Consider the following 9924-nt stretch of genomic DNA (forward strand, 5'->3'; position numbering starts at 1 on the left):
ATATATACATGTGTGTGTGTGTGTGTGTGTGTTTGCGTGTGTGTGTGTGTGTGTGTGTGCGTTTCTGTATGTGTGTATATATATATATATATATATATATATATATATAAATATAAACAATCTTACGTATACTTGTGTGAACGTGTGTATAACTCAATATGTACGTATGCACATATTGAGTTATACATTCATATGTGAATCTCTGTAGGTGTATATGTATTGTTGTACATGTATTATGCATTTGTCAATTTACTGGCAATTTTTACATTCTGGGTTGTACGTTCCTCTGTGTGTGTATGTGTGTGTGTGTGTGTGTGTGTGTGTGTGTGTGTGTGCGTGCGTGCGCGCGCGCGTGTGTGTTCGTCTGTGTGTGCCACTGAAATTATTCTCTTATCTTTCTCACCTTATATCTATCTGTGACTCTTTCCCATCCCGTGTCTTTTTTAAACGTTATATGCAGACACACACACACACGCACACACACAGATGCCCATACACATACACGCATAGATACATACATGCATATTTACCAACGCACATAAAGTGATACATAGCACACGTGTGTGTGTGTGTACAAAGGGAGGGAGAGGTAGATGAAGAGCAGCATGCAGCCAGAAGAGGAAGCAGAGTGATGCCTGTGTGAGTTATATCTGTATGTGTATATATGTTTGTGTCCTGTTACACAAATTACCAAAACTCACAGAAGTAACAACATAGATAGAATCGTTATTCGCCATTTCTCCGGGAGTCTTAACCACAAAACCCCACCATCCTCTTCCTGTTTTTCTTTTCTCTTCCCCCCCCCTTTCTCTCTCACTCTTTCTATATGTCTGTCTATTTGTTTGCGTGTTTTTATTTCCACTTTTTCGTTTTCATGTTCCCAATCTCGCCGTCAAATACTTAGCGTATTTTTGTCAGAAAAACGATGTAGTTTGAAAAGGAAATGTTTATATTTTTATTTACCAACCATTTATTCCTCTTCGAACTGTAGACATTACTACTATGGCAGCCAAGTGCAACGAACAATAAATAATAACAAGACAATAACAACAAAGAAATAAGACAAAAACAATATGACGATGACGATGACAATAAAGAGAGAGAGAGACAAAACTACTGCAGCCAAATCAAAATTATATATAAATAAAAGAACTAAAAATATTTTTAAAAGATGAATCGACGAATGAAATAAAACATTTAAATAAAATATTGATACATACGGAAAAAAAACCCATTTAAAAACAAGTAATAACCCACAATAAATGTTATAAAAAAAAACAACATAAGAGAAATCACAACTACAACATCAACAAAAACAAAACAGCATCAATATTTTTTTCTGTTCTTATTTAAAAAATATTTTTTTATCATTGAAATGTTATTGGTGTCGCCTGTTAAGTTATATATCTGTCAACCTCCGTCGCTTTTTACTTCGCGTGTCCCCTTTATAAACAAAACTCCACCTTCTACGGAAATGTCTCTCTCTGTCTATATTTCGGTTTGTCTCTCTTCTTCATCTATATATTTGTATATTTTTATATGTTGATATTTTTGCATATTTAAAAAAAGAAATAACGACGTTATCTACGTTTGTATTCGTGTCTACATTGTATGTAGTCATTTGTCCCCTGGCATGGTTTTCGCAATCATCCGTTTTTTAGTTACTAGCACGATCCCTCTGTGCAGTGTTCCCTCTGTGGCTGTGTGCTTTTATCCGCTAAATACACATACATACATACATACATACGTGTGTGTGTCCGCGCGACGGCGTCACATACTCTCATTTACATGATGATATTTTTATTGGTCTTACAGTGTTTCCGTTTCTCTTCAGAAATCCATCCTTCTCTTTTTTAGAGCAATGACTAACCACACATGATCTACTAACCATCCCTATCTATATTATCATTATTATCGAAGGTGGTGAGCTGGCAGAATCGTTAGCATGCCGGGCGAAATGCTTAACGGTATTTCTCCCGTTGCTACGTTCTGAGCTCAAATTCTGCCGTGGTCGACTCTGCATTTCATCCTTTCGGAATCGATGAATGAAATACCAGTTGAATACTGGCACCGATGTGACCGACTGTACCTATAGTAGAAATTATTATTATGATTATTATTATTCAGGTCACTGCCAGGAATTGAGCTCGGAATCTTGGGGTTAGTAACCCACGCTCTTAACCACTACGCCATATGCCCGTGGGCTAACGTGCCTACGTGCATATGGCGTAGTGGTTAAGTGCGCTGCCTACTAACCCCAAGATTCTGAGTTCGATTCCAAGCAGTGACCTGAACACTAATAATAATAACAATAATAATAACAACAACATCGAAAAATACCTTAGGACTGAGAACCCAGGTTCGAAATTTCCCCAAGAAACTTGAAGACGGCTGGAGCGTATATCAGCCGAAACGTTGTGTTAACAACAAACAAGATGAGGACAAATATCCGTCGAATGTAAATAATGTAAAAAGATGTAAATATTAAGCTTTTTGTAGAAAGGATTATTATTATTATTGTTGTTATAATTATGATTATTGTTGTTGTTGTTGGCATTATTATTATTATTATTTTTGTTGGTATTATTATTATTATTATTATTATTCAGTAGTTTTATTTTTATAACGTGCTTTCACTTCACTACCGAGCGCAGCTCTGTGCGCCTTGGGTATGTGCTGTGGTTTGCTGTGGTGCTCTTATGTTTACTGTATTGAAAGTGTTTTGCGTAGAATGTGTGAAGTACCCAGTAGTGCAATTTTCTGTATGTTATATATATTTGTAAGTCCTGGTGTTTTTGTTATGTATTTGTCTGAATATTTTTTTATTATACCTAAGGCACCTACTATGATAGGAATTGTTTCTGTTTTTAGATTCCACATTCGAGTTATCTCTATTTCCAGGTCTTTATTATTATTATTATTATTATTATTATTATTATTATTATTATTATTAAGGCGGCGAGCTGGCAGAATCGTTGGCGTGACAGGCAAAAACATTTACCGGATTTTCGTCCGTCCTTACGTTCTGAGTTCGAAAGACCGCCGAGGTCGACTTTGTCATTCCTGACTTGAAAAAATAAGCACCAGTTATGCAGTGGGGTCGATGTAATCGACTTACCCCTCCACCAAATATCAGGCCTTGTGTCTATAGTAGAAAGGATTATCAATATTAAGGCGAGTAGCTGGCAAGATCGTTAGCGCACCGGCAAATGCTCAGCAGTATTTTGTCTGTCTTTACTCTTTTAGTTCAAATTCCGCCGAGGTTGACTTTACTTTTAAATCGTTTCGTGGTGGATAAATCAACTACAAGTGAAACACTGGGATCGATGTAATCGACTTGTCCCCCGCCTCCAAAATTTCACACCTTGTGCCTTTAGTAGAAAATATTATTATAATTATAGTTGTGGTTGTTGTTGTTCCTGTTGTTGCTAGTCTTTCGTTCGTTCTAACGGAATGAACGCTTTTGTTTACTCAAAAGTCTTTTGCCTTTGATTTTGTCTCCAAATGTTGTTTATTGATTATTTTGTTACAAAACGGTTGTCGAAACCACCACCTTGCATACGTTACGGCTGGTCTTGCCGTTTGTGCCCCTTTAGGAGCTCAAATCCGAAGAGAAACTATTCTTTTGTTTCGAAAAAAATTAATTCCATAAACAAACATGGCGAAGACAGTGTTGCTGAAATACATGAAAGAGGAAGTAAGAGGTAGCTCTGATAGAGAGGAGCAAGACGCGGTAGTGCCCTTTTTTTTATACACAAATAAGAGGGAAGGCGAGGACCCACAAAGCTCAGCAGACCAAATTACCTCTAAAACAACGAACAGCAGCAGCAGAAGATCCAGTGACATCACAGCACAAAGAATTAATTTAAATTACTTAGTTGAAATCCTCGCGATAAATTGGACTATATTAAAGTCATCAATCAGCACTAGAAACAACAGGTCAACGAACACGTTTGCAATTTACTCTGCCAACGAATAACATTAGGAAAGCAGAAAAAAAAACAAAAGCAACTTCAATCATTCTATTGTGAATAACAACGATAAGAACAGCAAAAACAAAAATACATTCGCAGCTACAGCTTCGAAAAGCACAGAGCTATTTAAGATGGACATCCTCCGGAACGACATTTTTCTAGTTGGAGCAAGTAAATTGATAAGGCTGAACACAGCCATCCACAACACCCTCCTGAGTTGTTGGCAGAAGCCCCCCCCCCAAAAAAAAAAGACTGTTATATATATAGGTGTTTCTTAGCACAAAGCGGCCGGAGACGTCTAGTCAGGTAGATGTGAAAGGTGTACTGAAAGACATAATGCCCGATATTCGACATGTCTTCAGGGCGAAACAGTTTGCGGGGTTTTCGGTGCTCTTCAAGTCTGAAGCTCTGGCCGCCAACTCAGTGGTTCCCTGTCGGAGCGACATATATATATATATATATATATATATAAGTACCCCACCCATCGTATTGAAGGAGGAAAATTGTGTGCATACAGATCGCAGAAATTCCACGTTGGAGGTAAATTTATAGTGAATAGTTTTGGAAAGGAAACGGGACCGTCGCGAAAATTGGTCTGGGATTATTCTGGTGATGCTACTATACATTAAACCAGACGCGAACTATAAGATCTCAGACTTCATTCACCTTCGAGGAAGGGACGAGCTACACTACAGTTGAGCGTATGTAGCGAGACAGGCCACAAGAACATTTTCTGTTCCCTACAGAAGACAAGGAGTCACGGAAGCCTCTTATTGCCCACACCGGGTTCGAAAAACCTCAATAATCAGACCAGCAACGAACATCAAAAAGCAGCTTCAGCACCGGAAACAATGGCATCATCAATAACAGGTACAGCAAAGTCAGTAAACGTCGCAAGATCACCAACATCAACAACACTAACAAGACCAACAACACCAACAACACTAACAACACGAACAACAGATGTACCACCACCACACCCTTGCACAGCCAAATAATAATAAAATTGACACACACAACATCCAGGGCTTTCCCAATGAAGCTCTCCCACTCACTCTCTCCGTTTACTCCAAACCCAAATACTTTCATAGACACACTCTGATTCCACAGACACAGATTCGTCTGAAACACGCAGTTAACATGAGGGAGAAGCTAGAAACAAATTAACAGAAAACAAAAAAACGAAAAGAAATCACAATAAAACATCATGTTCCACATCAATACAAGTACCTAAAAACAATAACTCGCTCATAGCAGCCATAGAAACACCACTGGCATCACCAATTTCTACATCACCGCCATCACAGCCAGGTCTTCCAACATGACCACCACTGCAACAACCCATGTAAACTCTCAACAACAATAACAATCCACACAAACACAAAATGTCGTAGTAGTGAGAAAGACCAACAAACAATTGATGGCCCTCGTAGCATGAAGGCCAGGCTGTTAGCCAAGAGGCTGGCATTTGTCGTCGATAAGCTGGCATTTTTCGCGCAAATACATGCTATCCCCAATAGGTATCTCGACAACAATCTTCCCCTCACTATATAGGAAGGGTAAGGGAGGAATCCGGCATGGATGGACCATCGTTCGTATGGTCCATCAATGATACCCACTCTCTTCCCCTCTGCATGTGCTAGCTCGGGAACTATTACTAAGGAAGTTACATCTTTCAAGGAGCATCCCGCGTGATCTAGTATGCGGAAGGTTCGTATCGGCTTATATAGTAATAGTGTCGAACAGCTCGGAAATCGAAGTGATCGGCATTGACTTAAGGGTGTACGAAGCAGTGACAGAAGCAAAGATTAATCATTACAACTCGGTGGGCCTGCAGCACGGTACCTGGAGAGGCAGGTCAATGCCAACCGAGCGCGTCGTAAGGCGCTTGACGGAAGGACCGGTTAAATTGCTCGGGGTCTGGTTTGGTCCGGATCTCCAAGCGGACAAGAACTGATGGGAGGTGTCGAGCAGGGTGGTCAGTCTCACCCAGAAATGAGTAGAAAGGAATCTATGCCTGAAGGATCGGGTAGTGAAGGGAATGCGTACATGACTTCCGTCATCTATTACCGCCTGACCGTTGTCCCCTGCCCTGCTTCGTGGTTGATTAAGCTGGATCGCTGGCTCTACCATTTTCTGTGAAAAAGGCGAGTTCCATTCATCAGACGCTCCATCTGATGTCAACAGCATATGGACAGCAAATGGTTGTTTGCTCTAAAAAGGGTAATTAGAGTATAATCAGTTAGGTTTAGTAAGGTATTAGTGATGGAAAGAAATAAAATAAAAGAGAGCTTAGAAACTTAGAAGAGGCGTTACAGAAAGGAATTGCAACCGACATGCTGGCCACGGGATTGGCTCTGGAACAATTCTTCAACGCTAAACACGATGATTGCATTGTCAGAGCCATGTTGCGTGTTTTAAGAAACGAGGTAACTAAAGCCGCTCGGTGGGCCCGAGTGGCATAGGCTCAACGTGACAGCAAATCCTTTATTCAGTCTTTGGTTGAACGAAATTGGGGACACGGTGCCCGAGCCCAAGGAGATGTGTTCGACATTTCAGCAGCACTTCACCCAATTGTTTGAGATGAATGGCAGTCCAGAACGCAGCACGGACTTCAATGCTTAATTCGATAGCATGCCACGACTTTCGGCAAGCGAGTGAAGTGTTGCTAAATGCCAATAACAGCTACGGAAATACGGGATACGATTATGGGTTTAACGGGGGTGGAGGAATCAGCTGGTTTGAATGGTCTGGTTTATGAGCTTTACTTTTATATGCCAGACTTGTTTGATTGCCTTTTAACAGATATCTGCCACAACTGGCAACAGAACGGGAGAATTCCCAATTCTGTAAGTTGAAAAGAAGTGGGACTGCTGAAAAAGGACCCAAACAAAGGAGATCAAGTAGAAACATTTTAGCCCATAACACTGCTGATCACAGACATCAAAATTTTGGACAAGGTGCTCGAAAAACTTTGGCGCTTCTAGTTGAAGAACTCAATGGTGATGCACAAACGTGATCCATCCCAAGCAGATCCATCCACAGCAACCTCCACTGCATACGATACATCATAGACAAGATGGGTAACCAAGCTGGCATGGGCTCTGATAATTTTGGATCAGTGTAAATACATCACCAATACTTCACGGCTGTTCTCACGGTGGCCGGTCTTGGGCCTGTTTTCGGTGGCTGGATCGCTGCAGTGTACGACATATGCACGGTAGTTCGGGTGAATGGTTATCTATCGGAATCATTCAGTATCATGCTGTCCTTTCTCGTCACTACTGCGGAGATTGGAGGCGTTGAGAGGCATCCCACACGAACTAGAATGTGGGAGAACTGTATTGGCATCTGCAGACAACTTCACAGTCAAAGTGTCGAATGGTAGACACATAGACCTAGTTGGTCCTGTTCTAAAAGAATAACAGGCGTTGACAGAAGCAAAAATTAACCAAGAAATGACTGTGGGCCTGCAGCTCTGCTCATAGAGATGTAGGTTCTTACCATACCACTTCGTGTCATCGGGCGTTCACAGTCCTCTGTCAGTCAGGCACTGACAGAGGCGGGGGTATTGTTTTCATTGGTGATGGTTTGTTTGTCTGTGGACAAGATATCCCAAGAACCGCTGGATGGATTCAAATGAAATTTTCAGGGAAGTTTGCCCTCGTGACTGGCACGAACACAGTAGATTTTGCGATCGACCCAGTATAGGACAAGGATTCTGGATTATTTGTTATATTTACTTTACATGAAGTATTACAATCTTACGTTGACTTTCAAGTCTTTCTCTGATTATCTTATGATTTCCATGTAAGTTACGGTGGCGTTGCTGTTTCCAAAGTTTTATTATCGATTCTCCTTTATTAATTTTACTCGCATCTCTGTCTTAGTAGAAACTGACAGATATAGAAATCAAACTACAAAATCAAACGGCAGTATTACCTTTCAGAAATTAAATAACACTAACATATTGAGTAACAATAATAAATTTAATTTATCCTCGACAATTTTTAGTTTTACCAATTTTGAATATATTGCTCCTGTTTAAAACTTCTTGCCTATTTCACAATTACATTTCTAGCTCTGCCTTGAAGGATGCTTTACTTCTTGGACTCACGTTTTTGTGCGCAACAATGTTGTTAAACCTCCATTAACAGCACTGTAAGCAGGTGCTTTCCGTTTTCTTTCACGCACAGATAAATATCTAGCTACAGACCTTAGTAGTCGTAAAGACACTATATCAGTGGATAGCCTAAAAAAGGCCTACATGGAGAAAACTTCCCTGTTCCCACTGCAGACGAGACACACAACATTACAAACTCGGTCCGTACACATGACTATCTATGGGATCGATCAGGTACCGAACATGGATTCTAGATTATTTTTCGGTTTTTGTTTTTTAAATAAATTTTGAGAGCGATCGGGTTCATTTTTAGTATACTCGTTTGTGAGAGCAGTCGAGTTTATTTCAGATATTCTCATTTTAAAAATCACCTCCGGCTAATCGTTAGGAGGACGCTGGTTTTGCCTTGGCAGAGATTTGCGCTCTCTGAGTGCTCTTGTTAATTATTATTCCATAATGTTATAAATGGAAAACTGCGATAGATTTTTTGACATTTCACTCAGAGAAAAACATTAATGTTGTTAAAAAAAAAGCATAAAGTGAATATACGTTTTCACTTGGAAGCCCTTAACAAAAAGTAACAGGTATGCAAAATATATTTCATCTAAACTCAAATTGTTGGGGAAAATCAGCGTTTGCTTTGTATAATGTTGAATATCTTGGAATGTGGCAGGAACAATATATTTAATTTGTGGAACTTCACGACAATGGTGATTTTAACTTCACGACAATGGTGAATCTAGATATTTCTGAAGGGTTTAAGCGTAATCGGTTGGTTTACAATTTATAAAAAAGTAAGTGCAATTAAAACGGAAAGTAAATACTCGGGTATTTTACAAACGTTCAAACATAATTTTTAAAACTCAGCAAAATACCGAAAGATAAATAAGGCGCAAGGAAATTACATGAACATTTCTTAAAGTTGAGTCACGCTATTTTAGCAGGCCTTTGGAAGTCACGAAAGCTGCGTGCTACCTAAAAAATAACTCACAAAAGATACTATGAAATGTGTGTGGTTTTAAAATGAAAAATTATATTAATTCCGGTTCTTGTTATCGCTTATTTGAACTCAGTCTAAATGCAACTGATACCTACATAAATAATCTCCAATCTTCATCCAACTCCAAAACGATTAGAATATAGTAGGGGAAAAAACAATTGCATGGGTCTCAAACGATTTCAGGTCTTGCTGATTGCGAATAAGCCCTCGTAACAGTTCAAGCATCAGAACTCGAAAGATGTGGCTCACTAATGCATATCATCATCATCATCATCATTATCATCATCATCATCATCCTCATCATCATCATCATCATCATCATCATCATCATCATCATTTATAAATATATGATAATCATAAGTATATATATACACATAGGATATTTATATATTTAGGAGTGTGAGCACATGTATATGCACAAACAGCACATGGGCACGTAAACACACAGACACACGTACGCATATTCACGCAGACGGAATCTTAAAGATGATAAATTCATTGGAATATGATCGGGTTACTTAAAATTTTGAACTTAAAGTAAGAAACGAATGTCAATAAGTTACATGCAATTTTGTCAGTCCGAAAATATACATATACATATATATAATAATATTAGGGACAAAATCCAAAATTACAGGTAAAAAACTCAATTAAAATCAATTTATAAAAAATTAAAATTAAATTGAGCCTTATAGATAAAGTATATATAAAATATATAGTTTTAGGGAAAATAACCAATTTTCAAGAACTCATCGATGAAAATCCACTATCACATATAGAAAAATTAATAATTAAAATTAATAATTAATAATTAATATATATACATA

Source organism: Octopus bimaculoides, chromosome 16, assembly GCF_001194135.2.
Source record: "Octopus bimaculoides isolate UCB-OBI-ISO-001 chromosome 16, ASM119413v2, whole genome shotgun sequence".
NCBI lineage: Eukaryota > Metazoa > Mollusca > Cephalopoda > Octopoda > Octopodidae > Octopus > Octopus bimaculoides.